The 24,196-nt window shown below is 38.6% G+C and overlaps 1 protein-coding gene across 5 annotated transcripts in view; it reads right to left on the reverse strand.

The window, feature by feature from the left end:
- The window catches only part of B3GALT1 (beta-1,3-galactosyltransferase 1), a 194,315-nt gene that overhangs the window by 104,798 nt on the left and 65,321 nt on the right, over window positions 1–24,196 (reverse strand). For 4 of the 5 annotated variants that reach the window (XR_014184496.1, XR_014184497.1, XM_082057159.1 and 1 more), the window contains one exon: window positions 1,053–1,192. The exons of the other annotated variant lie outside the window; for it this stretch is intronic. The gene's annotated coding sequence lies outside the window, so the exon portion shown is untranslated. The remainder of the gene's footprint in view (window positions 1–1,052; window positions 1,193–24,196) is intronic. 5 annotated transcript variants of the gene reach the window in all.

Consider the following 24,196-nt stretch of genomic DNA (forward strand, 5'->3'; position numbering starts at 1 on the left):
GTGGATGTACTAAATGGATGCGATAAGCTGACGATGTTACTCAGCAATGCAAAACCCAGTAAGTAACCGTTTCTTGCCAGCTGACATACGTTGGGTTACCAGCATCTCATGTTAGCTTTAGTTCTGTGAGTGCAAGGGAGAGGTAAGGATTAAGCAGATGATTAGGCAGATGATGGATGTGTAATGTTTAGTTATGAGTATTTCTTTCCATCTTATGCTTGTGGCAAAAATGTGATTTCGGTCTATTCTAAAAGTAAGTCCATCTATGAAGTTACTGTTTCTGTCATGAACAACTGCGTCATGTAACATGGAGTGAGCTCAGCTTCCCAGTTCGTTGTAGGCTGTAGAGAATGTACACTCTCCACCACATTTAGTGGTCCCACCACATCATTACAAGTGGTACAGCAAGTTTTCTGCAAAGCAGAGGAGCAAAGGATGAATTGTTGCTCGCTCTTCCTCCAGCTTTGCTCCTTGATAAACACATTCTTACTCCTCTTCAGTCAGGCTTATGAACTAGCAGTGTGCTTAAGCTGTAAATGAACTTTCCACTCGTCACTGGTGTAGGATGGGAGAGGTAGGTCGTAAAGCACATTGCTTTTCTGCAGTGCACGTGTAATGCCCCGAGAGATCAGTACTAGGATAAGATATTGTAAGGTTTGAGAACTCTGAACTGATGTCCTGAGACAGAACAGTAACACGCATACCACAACTTTCTTTTACTCCTTTGTAAAAATATTACTTGTTTACTTTTTTGTAGGAAATAGTAACAATGTTTTACTTAAAATGAAATACAGAAAATGGATTTTATTAAAAGAAATGTCAAATAGCAGCATAGTAAATATTTTCACTGAGGGTAACGACAATTCTTCTCAAAAAGGGTGTTCATTGTGTGAGTGGGTGTAAGTACGGTATGTGTGTGTTTATACATATGTCCATAGACACATACAGCAGCAATTCTCAGAAACTGCTTGGAAGGGCAAGATAAGCAGAAACTATTTGATATGATTCTTTGTACAATTTATACTTTATACAGAATCACCTGAATTCCTTACCTGAGTTTTTAGAAACTGCTCTGTCTTTTTGTCCTTAACTTTTCTTTCTTGCTTATCTGTGTCATATCTACTGCTGCTCTCCGCTCTTCGCTTGCCTCCTTGTCACACATGAAACCACTGTGGACTGTATATTGATAAACCTGCATTGAGAAATATCAATGAGTTACATGTGGGTAAATGAAAGATTTTCACAGAATTCTGATCAGGCTTACAAGAATTATCCTTATATGTTAAGTGGCAATTTTCTAAAACTGCAATTTTAAGGAGGTTGAGTCTGTTACCTTTTCTGTTTTATCATTCTTTGGGGTTTTTTTGGCTTGTTTAATTGGTTGGTTGGTTTGTTTTTGTGGTTTGTTTTGCTTGTTTGTTTGTTCTTTTCTTTCTTTCCCCAGCTTTTGCTGGCTTTTCCCCAGTTCCTAACAATGCTTCCTCCATCTCTTATGCATCTTTTCTCTACCTTTGCTTTTGAATAATCATGCCTTAAGGCAAGAGTTTGTAAATTAAAATTGTGTTGTTCTGTTTTATGAACTTAGCTATTCCCAACATTCTCATTTCTAATCCTCTGGCTTCCTTAATTAAGTCCATGATAGTTATAAACACCTGAATAGGGAATTTATCGAGATTATTTGAAATGAGACATATTTTTGTCATACAACTGCCTATGAAAAATAATTAAAAATTGGCAACATATAATGGTGTCAAGGAATTACAATTGAATTAAACTGTCTTTTCTACAATTAAGAGCATATCTTTAAAATAATTTCTACATTCATGGGGAACTTATTTTCTTGGGGAAGACCACAGCAGTATTTGTTGGCCCTTTTCCAGTAGGTGTGTCAGAATGAAGACAAAAAGCATTGAAATACTTGAAATGGCTTCCTTTAAATGACAGAAACGGTCGTACCCTTTAAAGCATGCCGTCCTTGACAAACTCAAGGATGCACAAGCCTTGCAGCCACTGAGCCTGGGCTGTGGTGGACAGGGCCCTGAATCAAAGATGAACATAGCCTAAAAAAAACCAGAATTTGGCTCCATGTTTTCCTTTGTCTCACTGCCAAAAAGCTTTACATACAGTCAACACAGTCATCAAAATTCACTTATGACAAGTGACAGATTGTGCATTATTTATTGCAGTGTTCTGCGATTAGTCACATCTTCATTCACTTTAACATGTAATATGTGTTTCCTTAGAGCATGCCACATTTTATTAAGGTGTCCAGCTTTTCACAGGGAGGATATGAAATGAAAAGCATTCTTATTTGCCTGGAAATTCATGCCATACACCAAATACCATGTTTTCTATGATTAGTTAGCAGGAACCATCTGTCATGTCCCCACCCCCCAGTGCTGAGGAAGGCGCAGCCTGAAGGTGAGAAGTGCATTTACTTTTGACAACAAAACCAGCTGTTGCCATTACTTTTAGCTGTAAGGCAAACATGCTGGAATAGGTGACTATCATGACTCTAGTGCACTGGGACCAACTACGATTGTTGATGACAGCAAATCTCTTAAAATCCCGAGGAAAATTGCTTTCTGGCTTATGTCAGGAGGGCATGTACAAACACAGCTCCAGCTGGGAGCTGGAACCAAGATGCAGAAACTTCAGGCTAGAAAAGTATCAGGATGAGTTCAAGTAATCTTCCCTTCTTCTACCTTTCTTTTTGTAGCAAATTATATTGGAAAAGAGAACTATTTTTCTCTAATGATAAGACAAGATTCTGAAATTAAGCACAGCAGGTAGAAGGATCCACCACAGATTTAAAAAGATGTTGCATATTCATAGGCTGAAATGTTTTCCAGTGCTGACAGCTAACTATTCCAAATGGAAAAGGTCCATCCTCTGCTGTTGTTCATTCTCTGCCAATATCCATTCTTAAATCTCTGGCACCATATTGTGAGGGCTGTGTACTCTAATCTCTGTTATTCTTATCATCATCCATCAGACTAAGAAAGATATTTACAGAGCCAAATGGTTTTGACTTTGAATAGGATTGCAGCAAATAGGTATGTTTTCAAAATTCTGGAGAAAGGGAAAAGGGGTATTTCTTCACTAAAAATACTTGATTCTCTTGTTATCTTCTTTAATAATTGTACAAGGAGAGCACTGTGCTATGGTGTAAATGTACCTAGAGCATATTTTAGGAGTAAAATATAAACATTGGCAGCAAAGGGCACTTTATGCAAATGCATTTCCTGAGTGATGGCTCTTCCCCCCTGATGATTCTGGCAAGACACAATAATTTGGGAAAATAAGTGGAGTGCCCTGCCCTTCAGCTCTTTTCTCCACAGCACGTACATCCCCTTGCAAATAGGATTATGACAAAATAAAAGGTTCATTTGAGTGGGAGCTTGTTTTAAAATATGTTCAATATATCACCGTAGGAAACAGCAGAGATAAAGCAGAGCTATAAAAGACACACTTTTAGGAAGAGAAAACAGACCATCATGCCTAACTCTATATTGCACTCATTTTCCTTTTACAGCCCACCTGTCAGTCTTGTTATCCTTGTCTAGAAAAGAATTTACAGTAAGTCTCTGCTTCAATCAGTTTCCATGGTAACTTGGTTCTGTTTTAAAACCTCACATAAAAATGGCTTGGTTAAAATGATAATAAGCTGGAGTGCTTGCTCATACCTGAACTACACCTTTCCTGTTGCTCAGAAATAATCAGATAGGGGTGTCACTCCATCTGCTCTAGTTCCTTTAGCTTCTACAACACTGTCTCACTCACCAAGTCAGATGAGTTTCTTTGCCATCTGGAAATCTCAGTTTTCAGAGACGTTCAGGGTACTGACAAGTGTTTATACGTTACATGCTGTGAAGTAAAGCGTGTCAGGCTCTGGAGGAAGGATCCCTGTGTGTGCAGTTCATACAGCGGGGCTGAAAGCGCCAAGGACCAGCGCATCTCTTAAGAAATGAACCAGAAGATGCAGACTGTCTCCCTTCTAGAAAATGCTTTTCATAAAGGAAGGAAAAAAATTGCCCTTCAGGCCAGAACAAGGGGAAATAAAAGCTCAGAAAAAAACATGTGGAAGTTTTAATTGATTCTAGGAATCTCATGATACTGTCCCATCATTGTGGATTTGTATGTATTATCTGACCTTTAGCTATCCATTATCCTAGTTTCAAACTCATTTCTTGAACTCATAATTTCTGATTCTCTCGCCCAGTTTGACTTTGACAGTCTTTTTCATACTTCTGATTACTTCTTTATATTGTCTCAAATCTCATCTAGGAAAAAAATCAGTTTTCTTTTTTATGTGACTTATATACTTCAGTGGTAACTCAGGTTTCCGTAACAGGGAAATCTTAAAAGTACTTCTAGTGCTGATCTGATAGAACTCTTCAGCAATTACTCTGAAAACTTGCTGCATTTCATAGATGACACCTTCTCTGGTATCAACAGTTCTTGAAATTCTGTACTACATCTGCTCTTCTAAGTTGTATCAAGTAGCCTGATAGTTGCATAGGCAGTTTTTGTTCCGTAGAAGGCACTGATAGACTTTATGAAAACTAATTTTACATTGTTATATCTTCCAGGCAGACATTACAAAAGCTGCTTAATGTAGGTATACATCAGTTAATTTACAGTTGAGTTTGTCAAAAAAAAATCCCTTGCTAAGGATCTTAGGTTTTGGCATGGGACAAAGCAACATTATTTTCCCATAATAAGTGGTTGCCTAGTTGGGCCCTATTAAGTGTCTTAAATAACAGAAACAAATCCATGTGTGCATTCTGTTTCACAATTTTGGTCATATGAGAGATTGTTGCCTTGACCGACACAGACGGGCTCTGCTCAGTGCTTTTTCACACCTTCTCATTTCTGAATAGCCCTGCTACACAAGGTGTGCATGCCATATCCTTTATAGGGGGTTACTTTCGGATAGACTAAACTTTGATTGTCGTCTACTGATTAATCTAGATAATGTGATCACCTTGAAATTCAGTTGCAATTTAAAAGGAAAGAATTAGTATCCTTGTCCCAAACCAAATAATATGGGTGTACCAGAACTTTGATTTAGACCTACATGATTCCTCCCAAACCAACTTGAACAAACAAGCTTTCAAGTGCATTTTTTCCATGTCTTTTTTTAACTAGCAGTCTCAATTACCCCATGTCCTAACACTGTCCTACAGACCTTAGTTTCTGAGGGCAGGGTGTTGTCAAATCAGGGTATCATAAATCTACTGAATTCCTTTAATCAGTCGTGGCAGTGACACCTTCACAGTGCTCCTGCATGTCAGTAAAGTCTGACCTTCTCTGACTGGTCCGTGCAGACTACGCTTAATTGAACTATAATTTTCCAGTGGGCATTTTAACTTTCACATAATGATTTTTTTCAAGAGCTGACATCCAACCAACTGGTCTCCCGTTTCCAGATGAAAGAATAAATAACATCTGATACTTTGTTGACTGAAAAAACGTACTTACTTATTTTTAATCTTTTTAACTTATTTTAACTCAATTGAACAATTATATATGCTTATACTTTCCATGTTTTATTTACTCCTTTCATAATCCCTTTCAGGAAAAGGAGGACTGATTCTGTGCCTCTTTTCACCATTGCCACATTATTGATTCCATCCTGATGCTAATCTGTGCTCCAGAAATACTGTTGTTTGATGTGAAAACTGATCGTAGTAGTTGGCCGCTTGAGATGGGAAATTTCTTGGTCTTTAATACAGCTCTTATTATATTTAATTAATCTGCTAATTACAATGTAGTGTAACAGGCTAAATTTTCTTTTGCCCTCAATATTGTTCATATGTATGGCAGATCAATTGTTAGCTGCAAAACTACCTCAAATGTATCACTCAATATTTCTGCCACTTTTAAAGTAGATTCGAAATTACTGTTACATTAAGAGGGTTTTATTTAGCTCATTATGCTGACTTATGCTTTTCAAAAAAGTCCTTTCTTGATTCTATTTTATTTTGAAATGTCTTTTCTCATCTTATGTTAATTATTGCCAAGTATTTCAGAAATACCAATATCTGTTACAAATCTAGTTGTCTACTACTAATCTACTTGCTTGCTGGTAGGAATTCCAAATAGTTAATCTCTGTGTCTTAAATAATGATGTGATTTTTTCCCCCTTTACAACTATGACCACCCTCATGTGCTGCTTGGTATGATTTTCTTTTTTTTCATTTTGCATGCAGTTAATAACATTTTATTTAGTATCTATTTTATGCCCTCACTGTGCTTTCTGAAGACGTATATTTTGGAAGCTAGTTATATTGTGATTTAAGTAGAACAAACCTGTGGATAAAATAATAAAAGCTCAGATAATCCAGCATCCATGAACAAATATCAGATACCTCCACTGATGAAGACTGAACAGGCCATGTATAACCAAGTATGTAAAATGCGAATCAGTAGCTTGTACAAAGTTAACTGTGCCTGCATGACCAGTTTGCTGCCATTTGTGGTGTGTGGTTTTGAGTTCGATGAACTTTGCAAAGGTGAGCTGAACCTCAGTCTCCCTCTTTCCTGGTGCCTCTAGTCCTGGGTCCTGGTATCTCCTACATGATGCATCCGCCAAACTTCCACAACCTGTCCTGAAGGTACTTTTGAGATCTCTCTGCTTCTGATTTTACTCTCCTTACACAAAGTATCCCCTCTCCCTGGTGACACAAGAGAAATCATGAAGTGTGCCAAGAGGAAGAGATGAACAGAGGAATACCGTCGGGAAAGTTACAGGGAGGGGAAGTGGAGGTGCAAACCGAGTTTGGAGAGTGTGAAGGGAGGAAAGAGCAGTGCTTTGATTCTTCTCTCTGCCTGCTCTTCCTGTGGGTCGCACAGCCAAGACAGGGCTTTGAAAGTAAGTTTAGCAGGATCATTAAGTTGCTGGCTGACCAAATTAACAAGGTAGAAAGGCTCAGAAAACTGAGTCAGACACTTCATCTTTGGCAGATGTGATTTGTTTGAGTCAGAACCACAGCACGTGAATAATCTTACACTCTTCCACTTCTGCTGTTCTCTTGCCTCCAGCCCTCCTCCTGGCACAGGCACTGGCCTGTCTGCCAGTAAAACTTGTCACACTCAATGCTTCTGATCTTTACTGTGGTGCGTAGTAAATGAGAATTGTTTTACAATGGTGCAGGATAGGAAAGAGCAAATAGATGTGATGGGCAGAAGGCTAAGAGCTTAACCCAAGCCTTCATGCACACTTCAGAGGCCACCAAACCCTGTTCTGTTCTGGAAGGCCAAAAGATTGTGAAGAAGTTAATTCCAAACCAAGGTCATACCCTCTCAATTTAATTAAGAGATTCTTGCCTATAGAAACTCTTGTCACCCTAATGATACACAGGACTAATCTGATCAATAATTTTTTTTAGCAGAACTGTTTTTAAAAATGCACAGATTCAGGTTATGGTAAAACTATTTTTAAAAGTTCCACCTTATTTGGAAAGTAAGTTATATCAGTGAAAATAATAAGCAGAAACATAATGTTTCCATGTCACCTAATAGTACTGCCTAAGTAGGTAGATACATTTTCAAAAGGAGTTTGCCATCTCAGAGTGACAGAGATATGGGTCAGCCATTAGGTGCGGACTAGAACAGATGAGGCCAGTGAGCAGGACTCAGGGAAACTCAGGTTCCTCATGTGGCTTCTGGGCTTCTCTCTCTTCTATAAAATGGAGACCATGGGACTTCCTTAATTTGTGCAATGGTAAGAAATACATTCCAGACTCTGTGATTCTCAACTATTATAAGGAAGAATGAGAGAGTTGCAATGTGTGCAGGTACGTAAACAGGAAACAGAAAATAAATCATGCCTGTTTTCTGGTTAGCTGTCATAATTTTACATTGGTTTACCAAAGATGCATCTTCCAACGTGAAGCTTTTCAATGACTTTACATAAATGAATCTAGCTTAATGTATCTTTCTTAGAAAACTTAAATCATTGGCCTGATCACTCAATTTCTAGAAAGAAATGCATGCTTCCATATTACTTTTAGAAGTATTGTATAAACAATTCATTTTTATCTGTGTGCTGAGAATCTGGGGTTTGGATGTTTATTCATAAAATCCAAACTAGCTTGTTTCATTTTCTACCTTGCTTTCCTTTAAAAAAGCATGATTTGAAAGAAGCACAAAATCAGATAGAAAAACTCAAATTTGGGCTCTTGAGAATATATGGCAATTACATTTTCCTTAAAAAAGGGTAAAGAATTAATCTTCTCTAAATTACAGGTGTGAAAAGAATCAGCTGTGGAGGTCTGTGTCTTAAATATACGTCTGCTTTTGATTTCCAAAGATAAAGTATAGGGCAGCTACAAGAAAAAAAAAAACAAACAAGGTAAATCAACAAGGTAGCATCATTAGTCTGGGTCTGGCAGTGTTCTAGATAACAGGGCAAACAATCTAATATGGAGAATGTTGAGAATTCCAGGGTTACGTATGCCATAGATATGTGGCCAGTTCACCAGCTTTGAAGTCCAAAGCGCCTTATGATGAATGTGCTTTTAAACTAGAACTAAAGTAAAGACCGCTGGGGAGGGAGAGTTGAGAGGGAAGAGTCACCCATCCTACAAATAGAATGCAAGAGCTCAGTATTTTTAAGGTCAATTCTCATTGTGTTACGAATTTCCCTGATGGCTGCCTGAGATCAATTAAATTTAATGTAGTCTGTTATTCCTCACTAAACTTCAGCTCCTCAGTCCCACAGTAATAGATTTTATTAACAATTGTGAGAGGAAGAACTGAGTTTTGGAACTTCTAAAATCTAGAAGTAAAAAAGAAAAATCATGAAAACAAATGCTGCTTTTCCAAACACTTAGTAATGGTTTGAATTATTTCTTCCTCTCAGATTTCCCTTTCAACTCCATGAATATTACATTGGGAAATCATTTTGTAGCTATTTTTTGTGTCTGATGCTCAGATGGTATAAATTAGCTGTATTGACTTCTCTGATGTAGTATAGATTTATATCCCTATGGAATGGAGAGCATATACAGGTAACATAGCGTAGCATAAAAGCTTTCTCATTTAGCAGAGATTATGTATATGCATGAGAATTTCAAAGTACTTAGTATCTTGGACCGAGGGCTCAGAACCTGGGGAGAGCTTTAGCATTGCCTTTGCTGGAGCTAATTCACACTACCCAGTTTTAGGCTACTAGCTCAGGTTGGCTGAAACTCAGAAAAGGTGAAGTTGATTTGCTTATGTTCCAAATCATTATTTAACAGAAAAGAAAGAACTATGTTCTGTTAAGCTCTTTTTTGAAATTCAAATTATGTTTGTACCGCAGGGAAAAGACTAACTAGAGGCTAACATGGCTTGCGTGAGCTTCACATGATTAACCTACTTTATATTGCTCTCACCACACTGCAGTGGTTAATCATTATCTTTTAGCAGTGTCTTTAACAATTAGGTAAAACAGACTTTATCTCTTTTCTATATTTAGAAGTCCTTACACTACCTGATCTTGTTTTTCCTTTATTTTCCATTATAGTTGCGATATGGAATGTGTATAGTAGAATTAATGTAAGAAAAAATTGAGTGTCTATCCTTGATTGGATTCAGATGAGTTAATTCTTTCCTACCTGTACTCTCCCTCTAGGCCCAGTGTCCATTACTGTTGAATGAGATAATATGGGTTTCTCACTGGCAATAAACAGACTTTAAAATTCAGTCAGGCATTTCCACACTCAGAATCTGTTTTATCAGCTGGTATTTTCCTGGAGCTTTAGACAACTGATTGGCAAGTCTGGTAAAGAGAAGATGCTATTGAGTATTCTGTCCAGAATGAAACGGTCAGTTACTATGGTAGCTTTGTACAATGCTGAGTAAGTGTGACAATTACATGGTGTGTTTCAGCTTGTAAAACGATTATACTAAAGGTGGGAGAACTATCAGATCATCGATTATAATACATTGGCTTTCTAATGGTGGCTATTTGGGGGGAAAAAAAAATAAGAATTTTTCAGGTTCATTTCCAGGACAACAGCTGCAACCCCGCAGCCACAGCACAATTACAGATATTTATTTGTTCATCCTTTCATATATTTCAGGGATATAAACTTTGATCTTCAGTTTTTCAAGATAATATTTCAAAGGTGATCTTAGTAACTGGTATTAGAATGATTTTTTGAATGACATAGGAATTTGCGATGGCCAGTTGCACTGTTTGTGTGCAATATATTTGCAATTCACAGAGAAATCCGACAAAGGGACTTCTGTTGTTTCACTGTAAGGTTTTCTTTCTGTATCTTCAGATTCTCTTATAAATCTTGTAGTATTTTTGTAAGAAAAATACACTAGTTGGTTCTTAGAGTACTGTGCATACTCAAACTGTAATGTGATAAATGCTATTTTTCTTTCAAAATTTTTGAAGATGTGAAACTAACAATTCAAAAGTGTATTCTCCAACACTTACACAGAAAGGCTACATGTAAGAAAGGAAAATATAACTGTGCTTATTGGTATGTCTCATTATACCAAGTTTTTCCTGATAGAAAATTATGTCAACTTATTATTAAGTAGAAATATTATTAAGTGGAAATACATTCAGACATCCCTGAGAAAACTTTTTGAAGGAAAATAAATATAAGCAATTTATAAAATTGTTTATATATAACTAGAAAATTGCAAAGATTTTTCTCAAGAAATGCCATCACTGTACCAGTCTGTGGCATTTTCTTTGCGAGAAGTTACTTCTCTGTGCATAATACAGGGGCAGAGTCACCCTTTAGTGAGTCAAATTAAGAAATCAATGATGATGGAGCACAGAAAATGGAATAGCTGAGAAAAATATTAGGTTTAGGTCCACGTGCAATGCTGGATCGAACGGTACATCTGATTTCCATTTAACTAGGTGCTGAATTCTGCAAGAATACCTAATTCTTGTTATTCATGGGACCATCCAGCTAAAGAAAATAATTTTCCCTGGACTTCAGACAGTTACCAAATAACATTGTCAAGAGTAATCCCCACGAGTAGTTGCTCTTTTATTTTTTTTTTCCATCTGCCTGTACACCATCCAACAAAAATCTCCCTCCTAGAGAGACTTAGTTACAAACTTAAATACTGAAACCCCAGAAATCCTTGAAAACCCTTACGTGGAAGAGAGCAAAAGGCATTGTGCAACGTCAGTGTCCTCCATCTAGAATACAAGGAATATTACCTGGTAAAAGTGCTCAGTGACTGAAAAAGAGACTGTACCACATGCTATAAAAGGAGGCAAATGAAAATCAAGAACTGCCTGTCTGATTCTGTAGTAACAACTTGTTCCCCTAACTCTGACCAGCATGTAACCACGATGCTCTAGTGCAGACCATACGGCGCCCTTCACCTCTCCAAGCATCACTGCAGTGCGCTCAGGTTCCTGTCTCCAGCAGGTGTGTGCACCTGAGCCATGGACACGGGCCTGTCAGACACACCTCTGCTCAAACATCTGCTTTATTCTCGCTGCATCTACATGTCCCATGCTAGAAGAAATAGAAATGTCAACTGAGTAACTAAGACAAGGGTATATTTGTGATGGCAGAGACTGGCTAATTTGGAAGAACTTTCTGCTTATGAGAATCCCACCACATCTAAGAAAATAATTTTATCTTGGGAGAATTTAGTAAGAAGAAGAAGAAAAAATCCACATGCAGAATTCATGTATAATATTCTCCTTTAATACTGCTTCTGCTAATTCAGAGAATTCAGTGCTACCTTCTTAACGTTTCCCAAGGCCATACATTTCAGAAGCTATGTATTTAAATATCTCTTTCCCAGAACTGTAATAATAGAGGACTTCATTAGCAACATTTAGGAGTTTTAAATTATTGCTGCAGAAACAGATACAGTGCACAAAGGAAAAGAGGGAATAGTTTTCCCCCACAGCAGATTCTCACTGTATATTATATAATTCACAGGGAGGACAATCATGTAAATGAACTATGTTTTTCTGTTTGAAAAGATTTAAAACTAGATTTATTTCTAAATTAAGAAAGTGTTATCAAAGTAAAAGAAAAAATTATCACTAGCAAAACCCCTACATGAAACATAGTTTCATACATGAAACATACAAACATGAAACATAGTTTCATGAAATACAGGGTTGAAACACAGAGACAGAGGCCGAGGAAAAGGCTGAGGTACTAAATGCCGCCTTTGCCTCAGTCTTTAATAGTAAGACCAGTTGTGCTCAAGGTACCCCTTGAGCCAGAAGACAGGGATGGGGAGGAGAATGAAACCCAAATAATGCAAGGGGAAATTGTCAGTGACCTACTACACCACTGAGACAAGCACAAGTCTATGGGGCCAGATGGGATCCACCCCAGGGTGCTGAGGGAACTGGCAGAGGTGCTCACCAAGCCACTTTCAATTATTTATCAGCAGTCCTGGCTAACTGGGGAGGTCCCAGTTGACTGCAAGTTGGCAAATGTGATGCCCATCTACAAGAAGGGCCTGAAGGATTCAGGGAATTATAAACCTGTTAGTGTGACCTCGGTGCTGGGCAGGGTCATGGAACGGATCATCCTGAGTGGCATCATGAGGCACATACAAGACAACCTCATCCTCAGGCTCAGTCAACATGTGTTTATGAAAGATAGTTCCTGCTTGACCAACCTGATCTCTTTCTGTGACAAGGTGACCTGCTTAGTGGATGAGGGAAAGGCTGCGGATGTTGTGTACTCAGACTTCAGTAAGGCCTTTGACACCATATCCCACAGCATTCTCCTGGAGAAGCTGGCAGCTCACGGCCTGGATGGGTGTACTCTGCAATGTACTCTGCCATAACATTTCCCAGAATGGCCTGGCTGTATCGAACCTTGTCCTCTCTGCACATGTGTCCATTCTGAGAATGAGGCACAAGGTATTTCTCCTTCGCTGGAGACATTCAAAACCCACCTGGACATGTTCCTGTGCGACCTCACCTAGGCGTTCCTGCTCCAGCAGGGGGATTGGACTAGATGATCTTTTGAGGCCCCTTCCAATCCCAAACATACTATGATACTGTGATTTATTGTCAAAATCTGAGAACTGATTGTATGGCATCTGTATCCACCTGATACCATTTCATCCCTTAAAACTATTTGGGTATCATCGTGCTACAGTCACAGAATTTAAGCTTACATGGCTGGGGAAAGCTTCTTGCAGGCTCCTTTCCCTGTAGCTTCCCTGGCACAGTTCTCAACTGGTGTGGATCTTTATGTTCTCCCAAGTGCAGGTTTATAAGTAAACTTAAAGATTTCACATCCTGTCCATAAAACTATTGTAGCAGCAAGGTAATAATGGCGTATGCAGGTTATGAGCTCTTTGTTACTACAGGTGTTTAATTGGCTTGATATCAAAACATTTTTAAGACAAATAGAAGAAGACTGAAAACGTAAACAATTCTAACAAAATCATTACTGGACTGATTCTGACATGGTTTAGAATTGAGAAATAAATTTAAACAGACATATTTACTATATATTACTAAATATTACAAGAGAGAACATGCTGTTGCATCATTCTGAATGTACTGCATAATGAGTGGAAGGAGTAATTGGCAGTAGCTGTGACTTCAGTTCATTGCCAGCCTCAGCCATTACAATCCGAAGTTGCATTTTAGGCTGAATGCTGACTCTTTTGTCTGTGGAGAAACTTTCTGTTCACTCTAATTAAACTGGATAATGCAATTCATGAACTATTTCTGGATCAGTGCTCTTCTTACTTTAATGGAAATCAATGAAAAATAAGTAGGCTTCCACAGGAGGAAATAAAAGTATAAACTCAATCTCAGAGAAACAGCCCATGAAGATTTGTCAAAAGTAGAACACATGGGTGACCTGCAGCCTTTCCCAGGCTTAATGTTCAATAGGCGCCTTGAAAATGCTAATGGCCAGCCGGTACTATTTCATGCTACTTTGACATGAGTTATCAAATCCTGCTGCTAGTACACAGCCAAATAACCCAGAGTTTTAAAATAAGTTATCGAATCTTGGCACCGGTGCAGCACCAAACTGCCAGAGGTTTTACAATAGAGCACTGTGGAATGACCAAAACAAGTAGAAAAGGAAACCAGAACATTTCTGTGCCTGCAATTACAACACAAAAGCCTGCAGCCTACCCAAAGCAGCAAACCTACTGTCTCTAGCAACCTTTTTTCCAGCTTGTTTTGCTATATAGACTTCCCTTGCAAACTGGCAGATGTAACAGTGCCTACTGAGAAACAGCAATGAAGCACTGACTTGGAGTTCTCCTAGCCTCCCTCCTGTTTCTTTCCCTTTACCTGTGCAGAGGAAGCTTTAAATGATTTGTGTTTCCTCTGTGGCCTGAAGCATTTTTCCTTTAACACTGTGAATAGCTCCCTGTATTAATCTGGAGAGGTATCACTTGGGTAGTAGTGCCCGTTGTGTTGCTGCTAAAGGAAACCAAGTGGGATTTTGCACAGTAAAGTAGAAAGTGAGTTGTTTTCCTAGTTTTAATGATGTTCCTGTTCAGACATAAGGCTGTTTGTTGGCAGAGGGTGTTTAGGCCTTTTTAAACTTGTCACGTGATGCAATAAAGGTAGTTTCCACTTTCCAACATGTCATGTAATTAAGAGTAGACTATTAGTAGGTTTTGTTGTGAACCAGCATTTCCACATCCTTGTAGTTGCTGTGACAAGACAACTTTGTTGTCTGGGAAGCGAGAAGAGTCCAAACTTTGTGACTGTGTTCCAAATTTACTGAAAAAAAACTGTCTCAATTCTAGTTCTAAAATTCTGCAAGAATCTTTCATAAACAGACTCTGAATATTTCTCTCTCTGTGACTCATTTAATGTGTGCACTTCATAACCATCCAGGATGTTTAATGATAATACCTTGGTTTATATGGAGACCTTAGTGGATTGTAAACTAGCAGCAAAATCCTTCAGCCCTGCGGGGCAGGAGGGTGGATGATGACAACAATCACGTGTAAACTGCACATGAACTGTACTCATCGCTGTAAGGGCTGGCACTGTAAGAAGGCCAGGCCCCTATCTTTACCTACAGAGCCGAAGCAGAAGATGCTTTTTAAAAACAACTCATCATCAGGTCTTGGATTCTCAATTCCAGCTGTCTGTCCCTTGTTGCCTTTGTCAATTCCAGCTGTTTTCCCCAAACTATTTCTCCTCTGTGCACTTTTTTTCCTGCCTGATAAGCCTCAATGAAATTAAAATGTTTCAAGCCATTCATTGCAAAGCCATAAATGGTTTACCATTATGTGAAATGAATTCTACCAAAACATGGAATGTTTAGAGGACAAAAAAATAACGAGTCAAAATTATTTGTTAAAACTTTAAAAACAGTAAGTTGATGTAAATATTTTATATGGTAACATATACTTCCTCAATAGGTTTGAAATTTTCATTTCTTAATACATTTCTTAATAATTTCTTAAATTACTTAATACAGCTCTTCTGTATGGTAGTATTATTTTTTGCCACCTAAGAACCCCCCTGACAAGAGGAAGGAACTATTGTTTAGTGTTGAATAGTGGGGAATTCAGAAATTCCTATTAAAAGCTTTTTTTAATTATGATGACGGTACGCAGGTGAAACTTTGACAAAAGGATTTCTTTCATGAGGATAAGACTTGCCTTGCGTGAAGAACTGCATTGGAGTGTGCCTAAAATAGCTGGCTGTGATTCTGAATCTGCCTGAGGTTGCCAGCAGTTCACTTGAAGTAAGAGGCTTCCTGGTGCTTCTCTTAGCATGTATCTAACAATTTAGTCAGAGTCTAATCTCAACAGTCATTATTCACCTTAGTTGTGTCACCTCCAAATGATCCTTTAAATATTTATAGCATTAAATGTTTTAACATGACAAATGCAAGCAAAATCCTGTGAAATTAAAAAAAATACATTAGAGCTAGACTACAGATTCCTTAACTGTGTAACTGATTTTCTGTAGATGAAGTGAGGGAGTACTTAGTATAACTAAACATCATACTCAAGATAAAGTTCCCTGAAGTTATTCACCTTTGAGTGGGGAAAGAAAAAAAAAAAAGTATTGGAATTCTGAAGTAGCTGCTGCCTAAAAATTTGGCTTTATTCCATTGCAATAAATTCCAGAACCCATGCAGAATATAGATCCCTGAACTCTTACTCATCTCTGCCCTTATATTTGTCATCCTCCTACCAGAAATAATTAGGGCTAGCTCACATTCTGCATCTTAATCTGACTCAATAATTTACATGTAGGCTTTACCTTCCAGAAGTCTGTTTATGATCTTCAAAGCTATTTCAGCTTGTCTTAAGAAAACCCATATCTTTGATGATATTATTTCAAAATATATCCTATCATACTAGTAAAGGGAAATTAACATTTAGCAGGCATGTTCAGGTAATTCAGAATCCTGAAACAATATAAACATAATTACTTGGAGAAATACAAATAAAAACAGGGAGCCAGTCCTCTTGTGTCTCTATCAAGGGAAGATTTTGTAAAGCAAAGAGCCCTTTGTGACATTTCACTTGTATCAATTAACCCTGTGGTGTCATCTTTCCCTGAGGCACACAGAGCTGGTAGATTTTGGAGAACCAGAAAGAAATCAAGGACGTTCTTGCAGAGATCCTAAGCTACGTCTTAAGCCCTGGGTACTTGCACTTCTTCTCTTTTTATTCTGTCTGTAAGTCTGAACAAGGTTTCTGCGGCTCTGGAAAAACCCAGTGACATAGTTCCCCAGCACTAGCTTGCAGTACCTAGAGCACAGTATTTATTTCAATGGGAACACATTGTACGTCATTCCAGTTGCAGCCTTTGCTCTGCGCCTGCCTTTGTTCCCTGAATCCATGGTGTGTCATGGCTCACAAGGACATTTCCACCTATAATGCATTTTTATGCCAAGTAAGAGGGAATGCTTGTGCTGGCAGCCTGCTTTACTCCAACAGCCAGATAATTCCTCCTTTTATTATACAAGCACAAATCTGTGGTGTCTATGTGGAGAGTGAGCGAAGCACTAGGTTGTAGGATTCACTGTGGCCACATCAGCAGAGTCTGCAGCAATATGGTAACCAAAACATGAATACATCCATTGCACCCAATAGAACCAGACTGCTAAAGCCTAGAAAATAAACAGAATGAGAATAAATCAAAGCTGCTGCTTTGCCCCTATGTTTTCGTAAGAATTCTGTTGTCCTACCAGCTGAGACTCACTGAGGTACACATTATTCACACGTTGTGAAGGAAAGTCGTGTTATTTAAGATCCTTATATAAGATCCTGACCATTCATGCTAGGTTGTTGAAAGTAATTTTATTTATGATCCTTCACTGTTTTTTCAATCTACCGTATATCAGACAGTTCATCATAAAGTTCTAATGAACTCATGATTCAGTGCCATTGACAGCTACACAAACAACATGAACTGTAGATCTTCAGTTTCTAAAATGCGGTTTTATGTTCAAGTCCTGGAATATCTTGAGTTTGGTCTGTAAGTCATCCTGCCAAAGGCTATTTCTTCTTCATGTAATATCTGTAGCTCATTCTTGTGGTACCTTCTAACATTAAAAATATGAGACACTTCTGAAATATTTTCAGACTTGATGCCTAAGTGATTTACGCAATTATTCTCATAAAAGCAAGTACTAAAAAAATCTTTGGTTTGCAATGTTGATTCTTGGGGATGCTAAAAACTTCCAGCTCTCTCTAATCTCAGTTAATCAAAATTAGACTATCTACATGCATATCTAGATAGGACGGGAGCAATAGCTGGACTGTACTAAAATCAATTCCATGTTGATGGCAGCAAATGCAAAGAGACTAGAACACTTATTTGCAAATCAAATTTATTTCTCCCTACCTTAACATTTGAACCAGCATATTTTTATCTCAACCACTCGTTTTGTTTCTATGATACACTTAAAACAAAGACTCAATTTTAACTAGTAACAGCGTTTTTGTGTGAACTAGAACCAAATGCTACAATAATTTTTACAAAAACGAGTAATAGGAAAGGACATTGCTTCAAAATGTAGAGAGAAGTAGAAAGTCTTTCAGATAAGATTCTAAATTGAAATGACTCATGATGGAATGACTATTCATAGATAAATAATGACTATGCACATAGTGCTTTATAGAATGTAAAAAATATTCATGCCTTTTGGTGAGTAAACAATAATTCAAAGAAAATAACATGATGATATTATTTTTGTTCCAGTCAGATAGCATGTTTTTACGCATACTTTTTCGATACGGAATTCTAAGGATAATACTTTTCAAAATATATGCATGTGCCAAAGAATCCATTTGAAAGCGCTGCTCCTTGTAGTTTTGCACCTCCAGTAAGACACAGCAATTCAGACTCTCCAGCTCTGTCAAATATGCCATTTGTCTCACGGCGATTACACAGCACTACCTTTCCTTTTAAGCCTTTTAGTACTAAGTATCCTTCAGCAGGCTGCGGATGGTGTTTAACACTTTCTTTCTTACCATGAATTAAAAGCAATGGGGATTCTTTCATCGCCAGCAAACCTCCATTAGAAGCAGCTGCTGAGCAGAACAGAGTTGCATGCTAAAGCAATATAGTCTGAGAAAGAAGAGCCTCCCAAAAAAACCCAAAACTGGACAAGAGTTGTCCATCTCAGCACATATACTAGTGTTGCACACACACTCACCCAGTATTTATTAACAGACAAAACCTAATTTATTGGAATTGTTTGAATAGAGTCCTAGGTGACCATTCAAGCCTCTGCATGGTTTATTTCTGTCAGTCATCTTAAGCTATTTACAAACCATCTCCTTATATCTTAATTACATATAAAAGACTGTCTTTTGTTACCATATTTGCAGGAAAATGCTGCAGAAATTGTTTTGGGGTCTCCTTCAGACTGAGAGATGCTCTATTCAGGGTGCTAATTAACAAAAAAAAAGCATTAATACAGTGTCTCTCAAGTCCCTTATGAACAGCAGAGGTTTCTGGGAGTCTCCGTCAATCCCCTTGTTTTGCACCGGGCTCCCTCTGCAGAGACGAGCTGGGAAGTTCCTGGGCCAATGCCAGAATTTGATGACTGCTGGGTGGGCACACAGGCACGGCCTAGATACGCAGCTACACAATTATAACCACAGTACAAACTTGAATTTCACTCCTGTATCACAATCATAACTTAAATTCTGTATATCTTGGCCTACAAGGTAGTATGGAAAAAGGTTGTGGCAAATACATAAAGTAAAAAAAATGTAAGATAGATGCTCCATCAAACAGTCAAAATGCTAATTCAGGTGTCTGACTTGAACATACTGAACACTAGGGAAGATAGGGTTGCATGTACACTAGGGTTTTGGTCATAAAAATCAAGTACAAGGCTTAAAAAGGGCCGTCATGTTTGCTGTCCCTATAGAAAAGAAAGGCAAACTGAGAACTGACATTTTCTACTGAGAGGCTGCCATGAAACTAGCCATGAATGTGAGTTCGTGGCAGTCATTTCAGGTACCTAGGTCACCTCACTGTGGTTTTCCTGATCCCCGCAGCACAGTTTAATGCTCTTTCAAAGCCGTACCCCAGTATTCTCTCTGGGAAGCACGCGGTACTGGATGCAGTTAATGCTGATAAGGATGCTGTTAGAGGAGTCCGCAAGATCACTAATGAACAATATAGCAAGGAAGACACTGAACTGTTTTTTCCCCCCAGCACATTTGGTAGATTGAATTCCACAGAACACGCATAGACAGTACTTTTATTCTCCATCTGACGTTGATAAATGTAGGAAAAAAATTAGGAGCTTGATCCAATATCAGATGAAATTGAGGGTGTCCTTTGCAGTCTTCCTTTTTATTTTGCTCTGTATTCTCCAATAGACAAAATGCTTGCAACTAAAAATCAAATTGGAACTGTCAAGTATAGCTTTATAGTGAATCACATTAGGAAGTTAAAGGTTATGAACAAGTCATTGTAATCTTGTTATCCAGGTGCTTATTTCCTTACTCTTCAGTCCTAACTATTTGGTGTAGCTCTCTTATCTGCTTTTTTCACACAATTTTTCCTTTTGTCTATTTACCTGCAATAGTAAGAATAATCATTGTTTTTGTTCAGAATGCATTTTTGGTGAGGTGGTTCTCTTTAGTCTTGCTAGATCCGAGTTGTTTTTTGTCATGCTTTTGATGGGCAAATGTGTTTCTGTTTGATGTTCTTATTAATTCAGTCCTGTCTTCTCGAGATGAAGTGACACATATCAACAGCAGCCTGCTGGCTCCTCCGGCGCTGCCATGTACTGTCCAGGTTTACTGGCAGCACTATCTGCTGGGTTCTCTTCTGTGCTCTCCTTACCCATGTGCTCCTCTACTACATTGCTACATTAACTTAGGAGTATGTCTTGGACTTTCACTGTCGCTACCCCATTTTTTTTTTACTGTATACGACTGCTTGCAGGGCTGCAGGTGTGTAAGAACTAACTTGAGCACCTGCCAAATCGAAATGGGCCCAAAATTTCTCTAAAATATCTTCCTGTTGGTGAAAGTTAAAGGCATTGCCTTTTAAACCTGGCAAGGAAAATCGTCTGTTTCTGGGAATAAACCAAAGGTTGCTATAATGCACTGAATCCATTTTCACAGGCCTTGCAGAACATTATCTTTTTCAAGATTTCTTGCATCTTCAGTGTGTTTTTCTATTAGGAAAAAAAAAAAAAACCCAACCCTATCACTAAAGCAACTAAATTCCAAATACTAACATTTTAGCTAAGAGTCTTTTTATTGTTCTGAGTTCCAACTGTGTTGTATTCTATTTTTATTGGACAGCAGGGAAAATGACTAGATGTTAATTGCATCCTTCTCTTCTGACTCACCATTCCTGTTGTTTTTGAAACTTGTGGGCAAGTTAAATAGCAAAGAAGTGGACAAATCCTATGGTGGGGAAAAAGAAAGGCTGAAGGGGAAAAAAAAAAATTAAAAAAGGAGAGAAAGAATAAAGAAAATCAACTACAGGAAAGTAGCGATCACTGCTCTTTTCTTGAGACTTTTATATGAAACCTCCTAGAGTGAGCATGAGAGTCTCCCCTCTCGTTCCCACCGCCCGAGTCCTGCAGCAGCAGCCCAGACACCCGAGTCCGCACTTGGCTCTGACCTGTCAGCCACATCAACTTCCAGGCTGAAACTGGCCAGTGCGACTTGGCAGCCACAGATACTCCCTGTAAAGGGCATGCTCCTCTTGGTGCCAGCCCTTCTGCCTCACCTGCAAGGCAGATTCACTGTATTTCTGATTCATATGACCGAACGCCAGCACCCAACATGTGGCGACCGCTAACAGATACCCTCTCTGCTGTGAGAACTAGTGTTGAAGTTCAGTGCACTGAAGAAAGCTGAGAATTTCTTCAACTTCTTTTAAGCTCACAAAACCCCCAAGTAGGGATTCCGCTCCACTGCACATTTGGGTAGGAGTTCCACATGCATGATTGGCTCAGTGTCATTACCATATGGGGTCAGCCTCTTACTGCTTTCATTTGCAGCAGACTGATACTGAATGTTTTGGGAACCTCACCTGAAAAGATTTCCTCATATTCATTCTAATACATGAAATGAAATGCAGGCAGCACTGCACGCTCCTGGAGGGGACTGTGCTGGCTGAAACGCCAAGCACTGCACCTCCTGAGGATTAGTCTCGGAGTGCGCTGAAGAGAACAGCTAGGCTGCTAATAGGGAGGTTTTTTGACTGTGTTGACTTTGCCACGTTCCTCGCTGGACAGATGGCAACCATGTTGTCAGTCTCAGCAGATCCAGCAAGGACTTCTGTTTTCAAGGAAACCAAACTACCCTTATTTGCATTGGAATTGATTCCTCCAGCTCGAGATTTTGGGCATGCTGACAGAGTGTGATGGTGCATTCTGTGTCTAACAGCATACTGCTATCAGACCAGTGCCTTCTGAAGAACATAAAATTCACTAGGGAGAAAAATAAAACATTGATGTTTTCAAGTTTCCACAGACACTCAGCTCGTAATTCCCATAGATTTGAGAGATTTTAAAAATTACAAAAGACTGTAATTTCTGTGTTCTGCAAATGGCCATGGGAGACATATATAATGCTTGAAAGTTCTTTAAATAGCATGAGCAAATTCTGAGGTTTTGCTTCTGTAGTGAAGTCAAACCTGTTGGTATCTTCCAATGTTCTGAATCTTTCTGCAGACTCTGCATAATTTGTTTTCTGCCATTATACTGGCAAGATACTTAGCTCTCTGTCCCCTTTCATTTCCACAGTTGTACATGCAGCTCAGTGTGCTGCCTCTTCATTTATTTTCTCTCTTGTGATTTATGTTGCACAGTATTCTGGAAGAGATACGCTTTTCCATTTGTTCTGTCATGTGAAGACTGACTGTACTATCTTTCTTTGTTCAGTCCTCCTACTGATTCATCCCCAAATGGCAGAAACAGTGGGTTTCGTATGTATTCAGATTATCTTCTTGTCTGAAGTATCAATACAAGTGCTTTATATTTATCTGATCAAGACAGTAATTAATTCTAGTTTGAACTGCAACTTAAATACATTTAACACCGAGCTCAATTTTAAATAAAGAGGAACCAGATTTTCTGTTTCCTTAGAGATCTTCCTACTTGGTCGTCTTCAGCTTCATGAGGTTCACAGGCCCACCTCTCTAGCCTATCGGGGTCCCTCTGGATGGCATCCCATCCCTCCAGCCTGTTGACCACACCACACAGCTTCGTGTTGTCAGCAAACTTTGTAAGAGTGCACTCAGTCCCACTGTCCATGTCACCAACAAAGAGATATAGTTTTTAAGTTATTACGTGATAGTTTTCTTTTTATTATGTCTTCCAGTTTTATACTGTAGGTGACAAGAGCTCTTTTTATCATGACTAAGGAAATCAGAGTGTTTGGGTAATTTTTGAACAAGTTATAAATTGTATAAGGGCTGTGTATACTTTTGATGCTTATTTCAAGTACTGAACTGGCAGAAGGGTTGTGTTTCACCATTGGACTTAATGTTATGATACTCGTATTTACGTAGTAGTATTGTGAACCCTGCAGGGGAACTGAGCCAATACATGTCTTTGCATTGCTAGGTCATGTCTTCAACAAGACAGTGCAGTATTGACCTGTGTTCTCAGCTACCTCTTCAAAATTTAACATTTTCTTCAACAGAGTTAGCTCAACTAAGGGGAAAAGCAGCTCATCCATAGTATATTAGGGAGCCTCAACACAATCACAATGATGCCAGCAGAGATATACTTATTTGTGTCTGCTCAAGACATCTTCTGTCCTTAAAGCAATAGTTTAAATCTAGTTTGAATCAAATCATTACAGCACACTACTGTGACTAGTGTCTTGAAATTATATTGGTATTAAGATAGAATAAGCAACCTGTTAGAATTTACTTTTTGTTAGAAAGGTAGAAAGTACTTTCATGTTGGACTACTTGGCAAGTGAGGTGCCATGCTTCAGTGAATGGCTGCACCCTCTACAGCCTCCCAGCACAGAATCATAAAAAAATGATAATAATTGTGTTGCAAGTACAAGCTCATGGTATTTTAAACTCTGCACACTATGTCTTCAAGTTTTCTCTTTCATCCAGTCCTCCAGGTTTTGATACATTATTTATTGAGAAAACTCACATTTCAGTGATGTTGGAATTCAGAGCGTGTTTTCTGCTGTGTTCTTGCTGCTACAGCATCCTAATAGAAGATGTACTCAAGCCTTTAAGGAAGTTGAACTGAAGTTGTAGAGTTAATAGACATAAGCTATGCACAAGCAGCAAATCGTCTCCCATCAATAACACAATTCTGCCACCACTTCACGTTTTGTCTCTCATCTCTGAGTGGTCAAGTTAACAACTGGAAGTTTGTGTGCCACAGCCAAGACTTGCAACTCTTCTTAATATTAATAGCATTACTCTCCTTTTTTGTTATGTTTTTCAGTCATTTACCAGTCTTGCAAATATTGTCTCCATTTGTAGAGGAGTTAAGAAATGTCACCCTAGTATTTATCTGTAATATGGGGAAGGGCCAAGAGGAGGAATTCTGTAAAGGCCTACTTGATCACAGTGTGAACAAGAGCAACAGGGTTAGGAGTTGGCTGAAAATGGAACAAAACCAAGAGGCTGACTGGTGTCTCACTTTTGCTCATCTCTACCAGAGTACTCTATCAACTTACAGAGTCTGTGTTCACAAGCACCCGTATGTTACAAAAGATAAATGTTACCAAAAGAATGACAAAGGTTCAGCATTTCTGGAAATCACATTGGATACATGCT

The sequence above is a fragment of the Streptopelia decaocto genome (genome assembly GCF_964273445.1).
Source record: "Streptopelia decaocto genome assembly, chromosome: 6".
Lineage (NCBI taxonomy): Eukaryota > Metazoa > Chordata > Aves > Columbiformes > Columbidae > Streptopelia > Streptopelia decaocto.